The 21,457-nt window shown below is 38.1% G+C and overlaps 1 long non-coding RNA gene across 2 annotated transcripts; it reads right to left on the bottom strand.

The window, feature by feature from the left end:
• Nucleotides 1–619: 619 nt before the first annotated feature.
• Nucleotides 620–10,767, bottom strand: LOC123940278. 2 transcript variants are annotated; one of them, XR_006818061.1, is made up of 4 exons: nucleotides 10,623–10,767; nucleotides 5,362–5,534; nucleotides 4,946–5,036; nucleotides 620–826 (listed from the first exon to the last, which is right to left on the bottom strand). It is a non-coding gene; the product is annotated as an uncharacterized LOC123940278 (long non-coding RNA). The 2 variants fall into 2 exon arrangements; XR_006818060.1 differs by having other exon boundaries at nucleotides 10,149–10,767.
• Nucleotides 10,768–21,457: the final 10,690 nt, after the last annotated feature.

Consider the following 21,457-nt stretch of genomic DNA (forward strand, 5'->3'; position numbering starts at 1 on the left):
TCCTCACCCTCTGACTTTGCGAAGCATCTATTACAGCATCTCTCAGTTCTCCCTGTGTGTCTCCTTTCTTATTAGCTCAGATGGGTTTGGAGCCCATTCAGAAGCCAGTTGCTTTGACCTGGAGGAAGGATAGGCCAAATAACAAAACCAATGCTGTTCCAAGCAGGATACATGGGCGGGTCCATCCTATGTCGAGTGTGGGGGTGGGGAGGAAAAAGGAGTGAATTCTCCAACACCATGCTTTTAGCCAGAAAAACAGAGTGTATACTCTAAACGTAAGCTCACAAATGTTCACTACAGATTTCACTGAGAATTTTAGAGATAAATGTGATATACTTTTGTGTAAAAAAAGAAAACTATATTTAGAGAGAAATGGATATATATATATGCAAAACAGAAGAAGGACTCCAGGTCAGGCATCACAATGCTAGCAGTGATTACCCCCTGGGAGGGCACTGCCAACTGAGGGGGTGAGAAGCGCACCAACGGGAGAGGTTTACATTTAACCCTGTGTACCTATGTATTGCTTGAATTTCATAATAAGAAAGCAGTCACAAATTACTTGTGTGTTGAAAACAATTTTTAATTAGAAAACAACACATATCCCTTATGACAGAAAGTTTATAGCTTCACTTAATGAACAGTCTTTTTGAACAAGGCAGGCAATATTGACAGGATGTCATTACATTCATACTTGATGAATCTTGACATGGACAGAAGTAACTGGCTTCACATATGCTTCTAATTTGTTTGAAACATGTTTATTTTTTGTGATAAGCCTAGTAGAACCATTTTTAGTAGATTAGCATGTCTTGTGGAATTTAGCCTGTAGAAAACAAAACAAAAAGATGGAAAAAAGAAAAATATGTATTTGCCTAATGATTTCTTTCACATATTACAAAAGTTATCACTTCGGTCCCTGAAATTGTATCTATTTATTTTCACATGAAGAAATCATGTGGGTCGTGGCTATCAGATCTTCACAGATATCAATAGGTTTAGAGGTTAGCAAAGCACTAAGAATTGCCCATACTGTTCTTACTATGGTGTGTCTTTCTAAAATAAATCCTTAATGGGCTGCCCAGCCCACCATAAATACCACTGTAATCTTCCTTTTGCTTTTTGATTTATCAACAAAGAAGTACGTGTGTGGGGGGGTGTGCTATGACAATAATTATTAAACACGTGGAAACATTTATTTATTCATGTGTCAAAACTTCATTGAATACCTATATATCTTAGCTACTGTGCAAGGAATACAAACAAAATAAATGACAGAGTTACTGCTCCAAGAATTCCCGGCACTACTAGAAATCACTAATGAGTAAGCAGTGCCTTTGAGTGTGCTGCATTTATGAGGAAGAGTGGGGAAATAGGTTACCAAGTCAGCCTTACATGGGGGAAACGGTGGGGAGGACATTCAGGCAAAGATTCACAGAGAAACAGCTGGCTGGCCGACAGATGGGGTTTAGGACATACACCCCAAAATATGGCATCTTCGTATATTGAATATTTTAAGCTGAAGGAGTTTGAGAAAATGGAAGAAGCAGGAAGTTCACTTTGACCTTCCTCCCATCCTTCTCCCCTGAAACTGAGGTCATAAACCCTTCACGTGAGAAATGCCCTCCCTATACCTTCAGGAAAAGAACATCCTTATCTCCTTAGAAAAAGATCTGAGAAGAATCCTAACAAACAGGCTTTGCTAAATTTCCCCAAGTTTACTGTACTCTCTTCATGATCTTAAACCTATCTATCAGAATCCTAGAGGAGAACATAGGCAGTAACCTCTTCGATATCAGCCACAGCAACTTCTTTCAAGATAAGTCTCCAAAGGCCAAGGAAACAAAAGCAAAAATGAACTTTTGGGACTTCATCAAGATCAAAAGCTTCTGCACAGCAAAGGAAACAGTCAACAAAACAAAGAGGCAACCCACGGAATGGGAGAAGATATTTGTAAATGACAGTACAGACAAAAGGTTGATATCCAGGATCTACAAAGAACTTCTCAAACTCAACACACACAAAACAGATAATCATATCAAAAAATGGGCAGAAGATATGAATAGACACTTCTCCAATGAAGACATACAAATGGCTATCAGACACATGAAATAATGTTCATCATCACTAGCCATCAGGGAGATTCAAATTAAAACAACATTGAGATACCACCTAACACCAGTTAGAATGGCCAAAATTAGCAAGACAGGAAACAACGTGTGCTGGAGAGGATGTGGAGAAAGGGGAACCCTCTTACACTGTTGGTGGGAATGCAAGTTAGTGCAGCCACTTTGGAGAACAGTGTGGAGATTCCTCAAGAAATTAAAAATAGAGCTTCCCTATGACCCTGCAATTGCACTGCTGGGTATTTACCCCAAAGATACAGATGTAGTGAAAAGAAGGGCCATTTGTACCCCAATGTTTATTGCAGCAATGGCTACGGTCGCCAAACTGTGGAAAGAACCAAGATGCCCTTCAACGGATGAATGGATAAGGAAGATGTGGTCCATATACACAATGGAGTATTATGCGTCCATCAGAAAAGACGAATACCCAACTTTTGTAGCAACATGGACAGGACTGGAAGAAATTATGCTGAGCGAAATAAGTCAAGCAGAGAGAGTCAAGTATCATATGGTCTCACTTATTTGTGGAGCATAACAAATAACATGGAGGACATGGGGAGATGGAGAGGAGAGGGAGTTGAGGGAAACTGGAAGGGGAGATGAACCATGAGAGACTATGGACTCTGAAAAACAACCAGAGGGTTATGAAGGGGCGGCGGGAGGGGGTGGGGTGGGGTGGGAGGTTGAGGAACCAGGTGGTGGGTAATAGGGAGGGCACGTACTGCATGGAGCACTGGGTGTGATGCCAAAACAATGAACACTGTTATGCTGTAAATAAGCAAATAAAAATAAATAAATTAATTTAAAAAAAAAAAAAACCTATCCTATCGCGACATGACTATCACTCTTCATTAAACTGAGCATAAAAATACTCAGTCCTTACTGGCTCTTTGAGTTTTTATTTCCTTATGAAGTTTCACACGTCATAACATAAAATTGATATTAAATAAATATGGGTGCTTTTTTCATGTGAATCTGTCTTAGTCTAATTTTCAGATACAGCCAGGGACCCTAAGAGAATAGAAGAAAATTTTTTTCTTCCCCTACACCATAGGTGAGAGCACATTCTAGGTTTAGGGAATAGTAAGTATGCCAAAAAGAGTTCTAAAATAACACAGTAGAATTGGTAATCTGCAAATAATCCAGTACTACTGAAGTGGAAATCATGGAATTATCACCAAGTAGGCAAGAGACAACACTTACAATGCCATTGTAAAGACCTTTTCATAGGTACTGCAATAATACTAATTAAGGGAGAGGAATGACAAAGTGTACTTTAGGGAGAAAACCTCTAGTCTAGATGCTATGTGAAAACAAATTAAAGAGGATAAGGACAGCGGAAGGGCCAGCTAAGAAGCCACCATATAACCCAAGTGAGAAATGATGGCTTGAACTAAACGGCCCTGGAATACTGAGTAGATTTGAAGATCAAATAGATGTGGGACTGGGAGAGCAGGAGGGATCAAGAATGGGCTTCAGAGAGTCTGTAAACCTTCCCCTAGAAAGGGAAATGCATATGGTTACTTACATTTCTCTGGGGGAAATCATATATAGCTCTTATCAGATCTTGATGTGGGTTCATAACTGAAACAACGTTCAAACTATTACCCTGTGCCATTATCATAGTCACACTTTATTTAAAGACTCAAATCTTCTTATAATTGTTTCTTACGGTTGTCAGATTTAGCTAATAAAAACACAAGATTAGATACAGGATTTAGCAAACAAAAATTTACGTTTAACCAGGCGTCCCGTACTTTATTTGGCATCCCTACTGAAAGACATTCACGCTGTGAAATAACATTTCTCTGGGATGACACTTTATGTTCCTCATTATCTGGGTACAAAGTTCCTTCAATTCAAATTCTATTAATTAATTATTCGTTCAACAAATATTGATTGGCTGCCTACTCTGTACATCCCGAGTACACATTCGTGAGTAAACAGATCATAGTCCCTTTCTCTGGGGAGTTTACAATGTAATGGAGCAGATGAATTCTTTTTTAAAAAGTAAATTACAGAATTAAGAAATAATTATAACTAGTGAGTGCTAGGAGACAAGCAGGGAGTCCTGCTAGAAAACAATGGGACATTTCGCTCGGGAAGGAAGCCAGGCCAGGTGAAAGGCAGGAAGGAAGGTCTTCCAAGCAGCGGGAAGAATTGGGTGGAAGAACTGGAGGTGAGAAACAATTACTGAGTTTGTAAAAACAGAAAGATTTTGTTTCGTAGTGAAGAGGGGGAGTAGAAGCTGAGTCAGTGCCATAATATGCAGGGCCCATTGCAAAATAAGCGTGTGGCCCTTTGTTCGAAAATAGGGGGGAAAAGTGCCATTAAAGGTCTTAGAATATAACATCTTTTGTTATGATTTTTTAAACCTGTTACTATCAATCTAAATTTAAAAAAATCTTTAAAGTTAAAATTTTAAATCATTAACACCATTTTTTCCATCTATCTTTATTCAGCAATGTCACTTTTAAAAGAAAATATAAGAACATTTATTTAAGAGGGTATGTGCTATCGTGAGTGCTGTGGAGTGTGTAAACCTGGCGATTCACAGACCTGTACCCCTGGGGATAAAAATACATTATATGTTTATAAAAAAAAAATTGGAAGGGGAGGCGAACCATAAGAGACTATGGACTCTGAAAAACAACCTGAGGGTTTTGAAGGGTCAGGGGTGGGAGGTTGGGGGAACAGGTGGTGGGTAATAGGGAGGGCACGTTTTGCATGGAGCACTGGGTGTTGTGCAAAAACAATGAATACTGTTACGCTGAAAAAATAAATAAATTAAAAAAATAATTTAAAAAAAGAACATTTACCTCATATGCAGAATCACCAAAATGATGTGATTTGTATTTCAAAGCTCATACATCCACATGAATTTCATTCTTATCCAGAACAGTGGAAAAGCTGCACAAAACAGACTGTTTTTATATCACTTCTTGATACAAACGCATTCTACCCACACTCTTCCCCTTTAGTTTGCTGATAGATAAGGAAGAAGGACTTGGCAGAAAAGGAGCTATGGACTTCCCTATCTTTCCCTTCTTATCCACACCATCCCTCTCGGTGTAAGTTATGGGCTAACCCAGGGCAGTCAGAGTAAGAAAGGTCTAGTAGGATTTCTTGGTCCTTTGGGTATCTTGGCATGCCATTGCCTTCTTTCTGCACTAGAAGCAAGGTCTGGTTCAAAAGGAAAAGACAGCCTCTGGGGGCTTCAGCACCCTCCACTTACTTAGCTGTAGACAGCACCCTCATCTTGTACTCTGAACTCCCACACAATGGAGAGTCCAGTGGAATCTCGTGCTTCTAGAGTACAGCGAAGTGGGCCTCAAAGAACAATGGATCTGTACAGTTGGACGTATTTCCTCTGCTGGTGGTGTGCTCTGTTGTCTCATTGGACTTAATCTACAAAAAGCAAGTCAGTGATAAAATTAAGAATTTCAGAATGGCAACAGCAGAGCATTAAACCAAACACAAGGCCCTGTGCATCACAGGCCCATGAAGACAGCCCTCCATGAGAGAAGAGGAACCTGGAGAAATGGGCAGAAATCAGACCTTGGAACACTTGATATTTGGGGTCTTTAATTTTCCCATCGCTCTCCCCACTCCCAGATCCTCTTTCTTCTGTTTGGAAAACCTATGCATCATTTAAAGGAAACAATCCTTGTCTTCAATCCATTCCATTTATTCCAAAATAACTTACTTCTATTTATGAAGCCTTTCTTTCTCATTATAATGATGCCTTGAAATTAAATGAAAAACAATCAAAACGCAAATTTTCCTTTACCTCTATTTACCTCTAGATCTGTCACAAAAATAATAACAATAAAATAACAACAATAGCACATTATGAATTGAGGAATCAATAATGAAGGCCAAATATTTGATGTAGTAGTTTGCAGTGAAAACTGCTTAGAAGCAGACATCATGAATCTCCAAGAACTCTTTCACAGTTGAATTTTGCCATTTCACAGGACTGTTGGCTCTGGGGTGATGCCCTCTTAATCTGTTTTCTGACACCCATTAATGCATTTCCTCACTTCCATGATTGGAGTACTGCACGCACTGATCACTGATTTGTAAAGTGGAGTGTGAATGTCCGATGCATTCTAAAAAGAAACCTTTAACACTTCACTCTGTTCTAGCCTGACTTCACTTTACAGTGCAGTCTCCTGTGTCACTTGCTGTCGGGGTCCTGATGCATCAGAACTAGGTAAACAGGAGGAAGCAGGGGACAGAAGAAAGAGAGCATAATCAACTTGTCGACCAAGGGCACTCATACTGCCAGCATTCTCTCATAGATTATAATTAAATGAAACCCCTGAAAATCTTCTTGAAGGTATTTTTGCTTGGTGGGTTTTTTTTTGTTTGTTGTGTGTGTGTGTGTGTGTGTGTGTGTTTTCTTCTTATACTACACAGCACCACTGAATCTCATTATAATTCTGCTCTGGTCTGTTCTCTTCCTGCACTTTGGGAAGCTGGCTGTCATTAAGGGCTCATGAGACACCTGTGCAATGCTCCCTGGGTTTCATGGAATTCTCCATGCTCACAGTTTTTTGTAATGATATGAATGCCTGAGCTTGGAAATTTGCACCACTTGAGAATAGTAACAAAATATTGAACATGGGCTTTTCCTTCGAATATTCCCATCTTTGAAAAGAATCATCCTTTTTCTCAAAATAACTTTCAAAACTCCCTGTAGAATATTTATTTTTAAGAGCCGCATTTTCTTCACATTTATTCTTCAGAGCTGATTTATAAATACTGTTTATACTATAAATTTCTTGTTCTAAGAGCCAATATTACCAAGTCAACAAAACAAAAGACACATTACATTTTTTTTCTCTTTGGTGGCATAGGAAAAGTACCAATGATACAGAAAAAGAATTGTATAATGATGTAAGGTTACTAATTATTCCTAACATATCAAACTTATTTTTAGTATCTACCATATAAATGTATTTATACTAGTAATAGATACTAAAATCAGAGTTTGTCCACCCAATATGCAGCAAGCAATAAAAACAGACACCAAGCTTTTGCAGTGAAGAAAGGTAGACTATTTATTGGTGAGGAGAATGGGGAGTTAAGCTCAAGAGTCCCAAACTCCACAATGGCTTGCAAGTGAGGGTTATAAGAGTAAAAATTGGGGCAGGTGTTCCCTGAGAAGGTGGATGTTGTTGACTGAAGGCCCATGAGGTCATGTTGACAGAAGTCTCTTGAGAAGGTCGACAAAATTGGTTAGAGGCCCGTGAGGTCCTATTAACAGATGTTATTTATTTATTTATTTTTAATAAAATTTTTATTTATTTATTTGACAGAGAGCGATCACAAGTAGGCAGGGAGGCAGGCAGAGAGAGAGGAGAGATCCCAATGCGGGACTTGATCCCAGGACCCTGGGATCATGACCTGAGCTGAAAGCACAGGCTTAACCCACTGAGCCACCCAGGTGCCCCCACAGATGTTATTTAATAACTTCTGGTGCTCCTTTACCTGATCCCCTGAAAGCTTATTCCAGCTCAAGAAACTTAGAATCTAAAAACTATCTTTATTCTTTATGTTGGAGATTTCATTAGGTATACCTTGTGGTTATATGTTTAGGGTAGTACTGATTAAACTACTTGTCTTACAGGTGCCTTTGAATGAAAAGCATTTCTATCCCTTGAACCTAGGCCCATGTGTTCCTTGACTGGTCTGGTGGGGCCCTGGGGCTGATAAGACCCCATTCATTTTTCCATTGGGACTCACAAGATGGACACTGGCTTCACTACTAGAGACTGTACTAGGTACCAAAGTCTATATACACATACATAATCTACAGTACAGTACTATTGCCATAAACATTGGGTTAAATAAGCTGAGATTTCTTTGAAACTGTCTGGCCAGCACATTTCTGCCATTGTGTTTTTTCCTTATTTAGTATGCTTTACTTAGCGCATCCTTTTCTCCTCTGGGCCAAAGCCCAGATTCATGACTCCCTGACTCTCTTTTCATTCTTACTCTCTTCCTTCTTCTCATTTCCTCCAAGGTAGACAAGTTCTTCTCTAAGTTGTCCAAACCATAGCTTTCTTTTGCTGGGTACTAGTAATTTCAGGAGCTCAGTGGTGAGCTTTTGATATGTTAAATGAGAGAGTAAAGAATTTGGAAAATCCTCTTTCAAGGCAAGAGCCTGGTTTATGAAGCTATTATCTTAATGCATAATCTACTTTGCATTTGTTTCTTCTATTTGAGTGCCTTCTTGAAACTATCTAATCTGTACACATACTCAGTCCCAGGCAGATGGATGCATAACTAACTAGAGTGAAGACTTATATCTAAAAAAAGCAAAAATAATAGTTTATAATTTTCAAATGCTCTCGCTTTTTAAAGGATATAGCCAAAACCCATTTCATAGGAATTCATCTTGTCTTCTCAACTTACATTTGCTATTTATTTCCTCATCTTCTTACAAATCTACCATTTGTCAAAACTGCCAACAACAACAACAAAACTAAATACTATACGTCCTCCAGATTCATGCATACCCTTGACACTTCCACTCCGGTGGTAGAATGACAGCACTAAGGCAGCATAAGAAGAGATGATGGAAGGGACACCTGGGTGGCTCAGTGGATTAAAGCCTCTGCCTTCAGCTCAGGTCATGATCCCAGGATCCTGGGATCGAGCCCCGCATCGAGCCCCGCATCGGGCTCTCTGCTTGGCAGGGAGCCTGCTTCCTCCTCTCTCTCTGTCTGCCTCTCTGCCTGCTTGTGATCTCTGTCTGTCAAATAAATAAATAAAATCTTTAAAAAAAAAAAAGATGATGGAATAACTGAAATTGAATACACCTCCCCAATTCATAAAATTTATTTTAGTAGTAATAGTAGTATCAATATTTATAATAAATGAAGTGTATAGAATAACCAAGACTACACAGGCACCTTTAGTGACTGCCTTTAGAGAAGAGGAAGGAGATTAACACTTCAGGGGATTCAAAACTCTTCCCCAGCTAACACTGGCCTCTACTAACCTTATGACCTGGTTACTTAAGGCCAATTTAACATATCCCTAGAAATGTAACCAACATGTCACTTAAATACGTTCATGTTTGGCCAGGGACTGACAGGTTCTTTCTCCTCCTATGTGTGCTTTCCAATAGCTGCAAGTTTCCTATCATTTCTCTTAGGATGCCAATAATTATTTTTCAAGTGTCTCCACTTGGACTAATATGGGGATGTCATTTCCAGATGTGCTAGCCATGTGATTTTGGAAATGTTGAGTGCAACGAAGGCAAGATACACAAATAGAACCATCTCACGGACTACTTAAGGAAAGGACTGATGTGATGGCCAGAAGAGGGTTGGGGAATAGCTAATGAAGGGAATTAACTATGGGTAGTTCTGGAAAGCAAATTCTGGGAAGAGACAGTGTCTACTTTCTGTCCTTTCTCACTTTACAGGCCTATCCAAGAACTATACAAGGAGTCCCCAAATTACAGGGGTTGCAGGATCTTGTGATGCTATTTGGTAAAAGACTCATCCACACAAAGGAGAACCTTGTATGAGGCTCCCAAATTCCTCATTATCTCATTCCTCCATAACAATGGGGTGAGGAGACAGGCAAGCATCTCTCTTGTTTTTATTTTGGATTGCTTTGAGTGTGTAGTTAGGATTTAGAAAGTATATATTTGCACTGCTTAATTTCCAATTTTTTTTTAAATTTTTAAATTAAAAATAAACTCCTCTCATGCTGGATATTTCCTCTGTGTATATTTGCAACCAGGTTTCAATAGTTGCAATAGTTGCTCCTGTTAATTATTGTTATTTTAATCTCCCAGGAAACATTCTCTAGAACCTGTTCATGCCATATACATGCATAACTTAAAAAAAATAGGATGTATTGGTTCTTTCTTTTACTAAAAATGTAATATATAGTTATTGCAGAAAAATGTAAATAGAGAAATGCACAAAGGTGAAAGACACTTAAACTTCCAAAATATTTGTATGCCCATTATCTAATTGCATCCCCACAATTCCTTACAGGTAAGGCAAGATCACTGTCCATGTAGCTGTCGTGGAAAATGAAAGTGAAGTGAGTTGCCTCTAGTTCACGGCAGATCCAAGGCTACCCCTGGGCCTTGTCTAATTCCTAGGCCAGAACTTCTTTCTGTGCCATACTGTGCGTCACAGGGAGTGGAAAGGGAGCAAGGATTCCCTGGGAATTGGAGCCAAAGAGAGAAATGCCGACACACTTGCATGACTGGTCCTGAGCCCCACAAAGCTCACAAGTGGATTCTCTCCAGCTGCATCTTCCATGGCAGATTTCTCAGTGGTATTGAAAGCCGCTTGGAAAGCTGCCTCCCTCAGTAACAACAACAGAAGCTGACAGCTTGGGCTGAGTGATTCTTGGCCCTCATTAGAGTTCGGAACCTCTGAGTTCCGAAGGGTGTGGAAGGAGTGTGTGTAGTCCTTCCTCTTTCCCTCCTGACATTATGTTGTAGGCTGGATCACGAACCTGGAGAGCATTCAGATTAGCATGATCGTTGTTTAGATGAAAGGTGTGCTCCAGTCTGTATTTCAGTCAAGGGCAGGTGTATCCATGTTTGTATATAAATACATCCACCTGGGGTCCCTGGGTGGCTCAGTCTGTGAAGTGTGTGTCTTCAGCTCAGGTCATGATCCCAGGGTCCTGGGATCAAGCTCCGTGTCAGGATTCCTGCTCAGTGGGGAGTCCACTTCTCCCTCTTTCTCTGCTCTTCCTCTTACTCTCTCTTTCTCTATAAAATAAATAAATAAAATCTTTAGAAATAAATAAATAAATACATACACCCTCCATTTGCCTTCTGCCCAGAGACACTCTAGGCAAATCTGCTTTCATAAATGTGTTTGTAAAGTGCTCTGTCATTCTTACATGGTTGATTATCCATGTAAAAGGTGTTCCAAATAACAAATGGCTAATAGCAAATGAGAATGTGTGATGCTACTTGATGTCTATATGAGTAACAGATTTTAAACAGTTTTCCCTGCCAATTGAATACCTGTCTTTAAAGCCTATATTCAAAGTTAAATATTGATACCATATGGTTTAGGGAGAATTAGCCCTCTGTGGTCCTGAACTATATTGAAAGCATCATTATTTATATGTAAAGTAAATTTATGAATGAAAGACCATTATATTAAATATTCTCAGTGGCAAATAACATGAAAGAGAATGGCTGTATTTAGAACAGTAGGAAATAGAGACAAATAGAATAGATAAAGGAAACGATTTCATAAAATGTGCCAGGGGCATGTGGAATACGTTAACAAAAACAAGATAGGTAACCAATACCACATGTGCGCGAGCCGATATGCTCAGCAGACTCCTAACTGAGCGTTATGACAAAGAGACTGTCATGGACCTGGAAGCAGAGGGCAGATGTGACATATTTGTTAAGCAGGACTAGATGATGAAGCTATGGAATCTGTTAAAAGTCACATTTCCAAAGAATGGGGAAACATCATGGATGAATTACTTATTATTTTTTTCGATATTTCAAAGTAATGAGAAACACTTGATATTGAATCTTTCATTTACACACTTGTTTATTCACCTTCATTCACTACGCCCTCACCTTCACTCCCAGCAAAAATACAACATACGCATGCGTGCAGTTGGGAGATTTTTGCTGTCTTTGTAGACAACCACTAGGGAAAATATTAGTTGACCACAGTCCTTACACCCAGGTGTACTCGAGACCAGTTTTTAAATCGACTGCCCATGGAACGTCATCTAGAAAAGTAAGGACAACAAAAAATCCAGGCCTCTGATGATTCCACTGTCTAAGGAAAGGGCATATACAAAAAGGGAGCTCTTAAAACCAATTGGTTAATTTTAAGGCCAGCATGTGACCACAGACTAGAAGTTTTTAATGACTAGAGAACCAATACATTAAAATTATCATATTGAGTTTTTTTTGTCACATAAAGAAATAGGGAATCCTGTGGGTCTACCCTGTATAAAGAGATAATTCAAGAGAATAAAATGTAAAATTGTTCCTTAGAAAGATTGTTTCCCCTCTTGTAATTCATCATATGACATCCTAGTCCATTTTCTGAGAGTCTTTTCTGATACTGAGCTTTGATGACTACTCTTCCTGATACTAAGCTTATGCTTATCAAATTATCAAAAATACTCTTAAATGATAATATCTACTCTAGGTGAAAGCAAGCAGAAATAAGGACTCATATTGCTGGAAGGAGAGCAAGTTGATTCCCACTGTACCATTGTAAACATCTGATCTCTTATGAGGGATTATCTGGGTCCGGGATAGGAGAAAGAACATCCCAGAGGTATCCGTCCCTTTGGAACACAAGAACAACAACAAGGACAGTGGTCTTAAAGATTTACAGAAGAGGGACTTGAAGAGACACAGAGATGAGACAAATGAATGGCTAGAAGCACAAAGATGGTCACTATATATGAAGAGCTCAGTTCAGTGCTGACTAAGGGACTCTATCCAATAATCCAACCAAAATTCCAGACTGAGAGCAAGCATTCCAGACTGCCTTCTGGGTTGTTGTGACATTTTCCCCATCAGAGACTGATCTGCCAATATCTTGGGGGGAGGCACATGTAGTCTATCAAACTCTTCACAACAACCAAGAATTCATTTGGGAATAAAACTCCTCAAAATGGAGAAATACATCAGTGTATACTTCTTTCATCATAACCGAAATAGTTTGGCATCAAGAACTCTACTGCTGTATTAGCTTATTATCTTTGAAAACTGGGTTGGTTGGGACGACAGCATTTAGATATCACGTAAGAGATCTAACTTTCTGCAATTCAGAAAACAGTCCCTAGACAGAACACATACAGTCAATTCTTAGGTGTGTTTATTCTTGCCTTGCCTGTGTTTATTCCAGACACAGACACATACAATATGTTTTAGTAATACATATCAACTATATGAAGTGCTTTGTAAATTACTTTGTGTGGAACAAACACCTTTTCACTCATGGGTCTATTTTATTATTATCTAACATTAATTGCCAAGTCAACTTCACAAAAACTCAAAGTAGGCAGCTACATGTATGGGGTAATTTATGGACGTCTTAAATAACACTGATGAAAATATGGCTCACCACCAGCCTGCAACCATGCCTGACTTTATTATGATCAGCATCATACAAGGGAGCGCTGAACAAACAGGCAGTTTACTATCTGTAAATGGAAATCTATCATCTGGCTAGCACTTCAGCATGAATTACTTAAACTCAGTATGAGGAAATGCGATTTAGCAGAGAAAATGCCAAGGGAGTAGTAATAAAAGACAGAAACGTATTGATTGGGAGACAAGCGGAGAGTAAAAGGAGGTAAGAAATGTCTGACAGTGACATTCAGCACTGCTACCACAAGGAACCCCAGCAACCAGTGTTTGGCTGTAGGGCACAAGAGCCCTAAAAGGCACTATGAAAGGTTTGCCATCAGGCTGATAGAATCAGGAGAGAGTGGGTACCCACTTTCTCAAAGAATTTTATCTAAGTCTTTACCAGTTCTAACGTGGTACATATCTAGGATTTTACAAGGGTCATTCTAATTCAGATTATTTTCTCTGATATTCTAATGCTGAAAAAAGTTTAAATTAAAATGTGTGTGTGTGTGTGTGTGTGTGTGTGTTTGTGTGTGTGTGTGTTCTCTTGTATACCATAATTTGGAGTAATAGGAGGTGAACTTGTTATAAATCTGATTTAGGTTAGATATTACAAAGGGATTTATTTTTCTGAGCACTGCTTTATGCATTTACCTTTTCTTTCACTTGATTTTCATAAATTCATCACATTGTCAGTATAGAAACCTTCTCAACAACTGGTATGAGGATTCTGCACTTTTCTTTTTGTCTTTGAGCAGAAAAATGCCAACATGCTCTTCCTAAATAATCCCTAAGTGTTCCAGGCAAGGTGTTGGCAGACAGACATCCCAGATTTACTATTCCTCTCCCCCTCACCCTTGGCCCAAGTTATTTTTCTGTTGAATGTACAACTCTTCAGAATTGTTTGTGTGAATTTTAAAGACTAAATGGTCATGGTGCAAAGAGGTGTGTGATTATTAAAGCAAAGTATTTTCTAATTCTTTTGTCTCCACTTCCTGCTTCCAATAGCTGACACTAATTTAAATAATAAATAAGCTCCATGGTTACCTTTTGCTCTATTCCATGCTAAACATCAGCACCTGATCTGGTTTCCGGCATTATTGCAAAGACATTTAAGTGTACAGTATAAGATTGTACTTGATTTATTAAAGTAATGAATTAGTTTTATTGTGGGTGATTAAATGTATTTTACTTTTTAAAGCACAAGAACTAGAAAAGGAGAGCATCGTTACAATCTGAAAATAACTAGAAAGATAAGTTCATTAACTTGCCTACACTTGTGCATCATAAAAACCTTGTTAAAAATTACTCCCTAGCCTGCTGTATTAGCTTCTTTATGAGGTAATTTCTTCATACAGTAATAAGATTTTTCTTTTACTCTCCAGTGCATATTAAACCCACTAATCTTCTTTTATAAACTATAGTTTCAGCCACTTTCTCAATTTACTCACTTTAAAGATACACTTCTATTAATATTAAAGGTAGCAAATGCAGATATGAACTTTGCAAAACATGCTTTCGGATTTATGGCACAATCTTTTAACAGTGTACTGGAATAGCACAAAAGGGAAAAAGCAGTAAATGTCGAGTATGTCTCATGAGAAACCAAACAATCTCGGTCCCCATAGAATTAATTTCCCACCCCATTCATTATGTGAATGAACTGTAGACATATTTTCTGCTGTCAGCAAATAAAAACAGAATGGAAAGACTCTGTTCATTGAAAGAAATAAAATAAAATCTTGCACAGGAACCACACAGTCGTCAACGATCTGATTGTTATAGATTATTGGTGTCCTGGGGAAAGGACAACTGGTAGCCATTTCTACCTGTGGGTTGATCTCTAAGGGTCGAGATTTTCATTCTGTATCCAGAATCAAATAAGTCATGTATGAGGTGGAAAATTCAGTCTTTCCATGATCGAATTCCAGTTATTACGGTTATATCCCTTGTTTCTATATTTCTTCTCAAATATCCAATATTTTAAACAGCTTATTATTTAACAATGGCAATAAGCAATTAAGTTAATACTGGGCTTCTAGCATTCTCAAATGGGTAATCCATCTTGGAAATAAGTCAAATTGTCATAGAAATCTATTTTATTTCATCTTTTTAAAGACATTTTTAAAAAAGACTTTTTATTTATTTGACAGAAAGACACAGTGAGAGAGGGAATACAAACAGGGGGAGTGGGAGAGGAAGAAGTAGGCTTCCCGCTGAATGGGGAGTCCAATGTGGGGCTCAATCCCAGGACCAGTGACCTGGTTGAAGGCAGACCCCCAACAACTGAGCCACCCAGGCACCCCTAGAAATCTATTTTAAAAGAGAATGCAGGGGCACCTGGGTGACTCGGTGGGTGAAAGCCTCTGCCTTCAGCTCAGGTCATGGTCTGAGGGTCCTGGGATTGAGCCCCATGTCGGGGTCTCTGCTCAACGGGGAGCCTGATTCCTCCTCTCTCTGCCTGCCTCTCTGCCTACTTGTGATCTCTGTCTGTCAAATAAATAAATACATAAATCTTTAAAAAAAATTAAAAAATGAAAGATAATGCAGAAACAAGCTGCTCTGACGTTTTTCCTTCCCCTTGACTTTAAAGTGAAAAATAAGACCTTCCCTATTGCTCAGTAGTTGGACTTACTTTGTTCACTGAATAACAGAGATTTAAATTTTTTTCTTTGTATGCAGAACTGGGAAATGGCATTTGAAATATATGAGAAAGGCAAAATTGCTCATATATAAAGTTTCTCGCAGATCAACAAAAACTAGAGAAACACCTCAGTAGAAAAAAAGAAATTTGAATTGAAGAGACTATACAAAAGAAGGACTATAATGGGCCAATAAATATCTGAAGAAAAAAAGTTCAACCTTTCCACTAGTTAAAAATACAGATTAGAAATTTAATTTTTTTTTCCAACATCAGATTGACAAAGATTAAAATAATGGAAATAACTTATTGTTCATTGTTTGGGAAAACAGAACTCTCCTATGTTGCTCATGAGTACAATCTTTTGAGAAACTTTGAACAATATGTAAGATAAAACAAAACAGAAAACTAAACATGCATAATATTTACCCTGCTCCCTAAGGATGCATTTGGGCATATACAGAAGATGATGGTGAGAGAGAAGAAAAAATTGGTAACAACGCAATGTTCACCAATACTTCAGTAATTATGATACATTTGAAAATATGGAACATATTCAGCCATTACTTTATTGGTCGACACTGAAGGATATTTACTACGCAGTAAGTAGAAAACAAATGATCAAACAGCAGACATGGTATAGCGTGGGCTTTTTTTCAAAAGTACAAATATATAAATATGCACGTTCATTTAAAAAAAGAATATATACTAAAATGCTAGCAATGGTTACTACTGGGAAACAGAATAATGGGTTGTAAATAGCCTGTGCTGATTTTCGTTAACTTTCTGCTCTTCCCTTTTCTTTCCACCTCTTAACCACCTTGAATAAATAAATGAATGCTTGGAAGCCAACTTCAATCTTCTATGGAATATATGATTACTGACACAAGAAATTAAAGTTCAGATACATCTTTAACACTGTAGGTAACACAAATCATTCAGCCATACGTAAACATACATATGATAGAATAATAACATACGGATGAGGTCTCTTACATTTAATAGATACTCAATAAATAATGTGTCAATAATGTTAAAGATAAATGAATTTAGGTTAACATTAAGTTAACACTTATGCCATTTTTATTGAGTAGCAGATTAAGACCATAAGTAATTATTTCCTCTTTTTTGAAATTTTCAATATGCTATTACAAGTTAGAATTTATAACATTTTAAAGTCTCTAAAATTCTTACACATATTAAATCTAACATTACAGAAGTTGGCAAACTATCATTTATTCATCTAAAATAAAAGCATGAAGTAAATTTTAAGTAAGATTTCTACAAATTTGCTTCTTTTGTGTATGTATGTGTATGTGTGTGATTGTTTTAAAAAGAAATTATAAGGCCCTTTGTAGATAGGCCAAATAACTATCTTAATTGCTACATTCTATGGAGAGATACTTTACAGTTGAAATGCTTACTTTTTTTTTAATAGGAATTTGTATCTTTATTTTTATATTTATCTCATACAGTTTTACATTCTCATATTCTTCCCTCTTGCTCTCTACTTTCCTTTCTTCTTCAGGCTAATTTGTTGTTCAGTCCTACAACCAATCACATAAGCCTTCCTCCCCGGTATATTTTCTTGAGTGAGAGAGAGAGAGGTTTGTGTATGTGTGTGACTTTCCCTGGAGTTGCTGTCATCTTTTCTTGGACAAGCTGTTACATTTCTCTTTAGTATTTCTATAAATCTGCATTCTACTTTAGAATTCCTTCTTTCATTTATGTCCCATATTCTGAATGAGCTGGTTACCCCAGCATGAACATTGCAACACAATTTCTTTGGACTCTCCCGTTTAGTGTTACTCAGTTCTTTCTGCAAGGCCATTAGGAAAGGAGCTTTCTCTGAGATGGTCCTATCAAGAATCCATATTTTGGGGGTGCCTGGGTGGCTCAGTGGGTTAAAGCCTCTGCCTTCGGCTCAAGTCATGGTCTCAGTTTCCTGGGATCGAGCCCCGCATCAGGCTCTCTGCTCCGCGGGGAGCCCGCTTTCTCCTCTCTCTCTGCCTGCCTCTCTGCCTACTTGTGATCTCTGTCTGTCAAATAAATAAATAAAATCTTTAAAAAAAAAGGATCCATATTTTGTAGGCCTCTCTTCAACAAAAGAAGTAGTTTGGTCAAAAATAAACTAAAATAGAAGCCAGTGCTAGAAGTTAACAGATGAAAAAACACAGGTGAGGGAAATTCAATAGTTATGCATGGTTGTTAAAAATTCTCATCTTTGAGAGATTCTCATCTCAACTTTGACCTCTACCACTGAAAATACAAAGCATAAGTCAGTGTGGAGACTTCTAGACCTTTGTTCTATTTCTAGCCACTTGTGCCTCACACGTAGTAGGCCATCAGTTAGTATTTGTGCAACAAGTAAATAAGTGAGAGAGGGTGGGCTGGCCACTGTGATTCAGAGATTTAAATCACTGAAAGAAGCAATCAATCCTCCTCACATCTTTTTTTCCCAAGAGAAATCTAACACTGTTTCATCACAGTCACTGTTCTTGTATCTGGTCTTAATAAAAAATAAATTTTAATAGTCTCAGAACCCATTACATTTGGCTATCATAAGCTGTTTCCACCTGCAGCCTTTACACAGGCTTTAAATAAGCCTTTTCTGATTAAAGAAGGGCAGACCAGGTTGGCATCATTAATATGAACTGTTCCTCCCTTCTGAGTACATATGTTGCTCCTAATGACAGATGGGAGCATTGGCTGGTTACACAGACTGCGAAGACTGAGGATTACAGAGCAAAAGGGATGCTAAAAAAAAAAAAAAAAAAAAAAAAGACCAGCTCTGGTATTGTAAGCAAGTGCGGGAGGAATTTCTTCATCCTTGCTTGCCACTGGCCCCAGCGAAGGAATTGGGGGGCAGGGGTGGGGGACGCTCTGTGGCAAATTTGTTGACCAGCACACATTATAAGCAGACTGTAATGGTGGGCTAGGCCTTATTTGTCTAAGACATTAAAGTTACCCTTTTTAGTTAAGTGTTTTATTCTGGCATTTTGGAAAGATACATGATGCCAAACAGAATATTTATAACAAACCTTTTAAGATGTAGTCTCATCTATTTTTGCCCTCAAAGGTCATTTCATAAAAGAGATCAAAAGGCAGCTTCTTCCAGGCCAGCTCAGTGGGTGTCCAGAAACAGATTAAGTACTAACAGAGCCCGGAAGAAGTACAAATCTGTAGGACTTGTTTCACACAGTTCCATAATATATTGTCTCGATTACTATGCCACATAATTACATATATGTAGTAGTTTAATTATAACTGTTATAATGAAAAAGCATTAAAAATGATCTTGAAACAAGCTTACCAAATGGGCTTCCTGTGAATAGCTAAATCCTTTACTGGCGGTAATTTGTTTATGCAGTAGTTTAAAGATCTTCAGGAACCCTTCCATCATTTGGGGGTTAAACTCTATGCCAAAGAATAGTTTCTATCTTTCCAATAGCTAAAATTCTACTGTTGAGAAAATCTGAACTTTTGGTTTATTTATTTTCCAGACCAGTACAGATTGCGTAGCTAAAGGTTTGAATGTGAAGTTTGTATTCTCTCCATTTTTTATATCTTGTTATTCTGTAGGTCCATTCGGTCAGCACTACTGTGTATCATCAATGTGCAAGACACTATGCTAGACTTTTTTGGGATACAAAGGTGAAAGGGACATGGTAACTAAGCCAAAAGGAGAATCACACATGTCAAAAAATAAACAAAACAAAAATGTAAAATATCTCTTGCAGTCTGAAGAATGTTAAAAAGAGGTGCCTAGAAAGTACAGTGACAGCTCAAAGAACATGTGCAACTGCACCAAGAGGTGCAGAGAAGGCTTAAATTCAGTTACAGTAAGTCTTAAGAAGTGAACTGCCATTTATCAAGAGAATGGCAAGGTTTCCAAAGGAGGAAGAAGAAAAAAGACTCTTTGGAGGGAAAGGAAACAATATGTGCACAGGTAAAATAGGGAACTCAAAGAAGTGGATGTAAGTAGATTGAGGGCATAGAAAGGGAACAAGGAAAATCAGGATAAGCAAATAGATAGGACTCAGGTCAGAAACAACGCTCCTTCTTTATAAAGAGCCACCAACTAAGTAAGAAGAGGAGTGATAAGAGCTGTGATACAGACAAATAGCTGGGAATGTATTGGAGAACAATGGAAAAGAAACATGAGGTGGAGAGAATGATTATGTATATTTCAGTCCTTCGTGGGGAGAGGTGATTAGGTGATTAGCTGAGAGAGCAGGGGAGGAAGGAGTAGATCCGAAAGGGATGCTGGATGAAGAAGCACAAGGATCTATCAAGTTTTATGAGTACCTGCTCCAGGATGGGTGAGTGGGTGGGTTCTAGTGCCAATGACCACTGATGGAAAATCAGAGTGAGGGGCAGATAAAAGAAGCATAACACTATTAGAATCAGCTTTGTTGGCCAAAATGGTGCATTATGTTAACAATAGATAGCCAGGATCGGGTATAATGTGATTCATGCATATGTATGGCTGAAATCGAGAAACCCATACATGACCCAAGCATATGGGAAGGTAGAGATTCAGTGACACCTGTGGCAGAATAATGGTCATCCAAAGATGTCCATGCCCAAATCCCCAGAACCTGCAAACACATTGCTTGCACGGGGGAAAAAAATGTTTTGCTGATGTAATCAAGGTTAAGGATGTTGAGATGGGAAGATACCTGGTGGATTCAATCTAATCATACAAGTCTGAAAAAAGGAAGAAAAAGGCAGGAGAGTGGGCCACAGAGATGCGATATAAGAAGGACCTCACTTGCCATTGTAGACTTCGAAGATGGAGGGAAGGGAGCCACGAGCCAATGAATACAGATGTCCTATAGAAGACGGGAACACTCCTCAGCTGACAGCTTGAAAGGAAACTGGGATCTCGAGCCTATGGAATCAATGAACTGAATTTGCAAACAACCTGAATAAACAGGTAACAGATTCTCCCTTAGGGCCTCCAGAAAGAAACACTGCTTGCTAACACTTTGATTTGAGTCTGATGGGATCCATAACAGACTTCTGACTCACAGAATTTTAAAATACTACATTGTGAATAAACAAACAAATAAATAAATAAATATAAAATACTATGTTGTGTTGTTTAAATGCATGCATTTGCTGTAATTTTGTTACAGTAGCAATAGACCAATATACCAAGTTAGAACCCAGGATGCAGGAAAATTATGAGAGAAGGGGCTCAGGTGGTGGTAGTAAAATTTTTGAGTCACAAAGCAGAATTGCAAAAGCATTTTCCTCTCCATTGTAAATAGCCAAATACAGAATTTTTCCATGTACTTACCTGGGAAGTACCTAGGTTTGTCTTCCTAAGGCACTTCTCTTAATATCACTTGGAAAACTTTGTTAATATAAAATATTAGAATAATATAGCACTGATTATAAATATTTTATTTATTTACATCTACCTCATTACCAGTAGACAGAATAATCTAACAAAAATATATATAATGGAATAAAATTTAAAGTGTTGTCAGGGATCTTTTGCTTGCAAGTAAAAGAAAGCAACAAGAAGTAATAACCTACAAAGGAATTTATTATAAGGATTCAAGA

Source organism: Meles meles, chromosome 4, assembly GCF_922984935.1.
Source record: "Meles meles chromosome 4, mMelMel3.1 paternal haplotype, whole genome shotgun sequence".
Lineage (NCBI taxonomy): Eukaryota > Metazoa > Chordata > Mammalia > Carnivora > Mustelidae > Meles > Meles meles.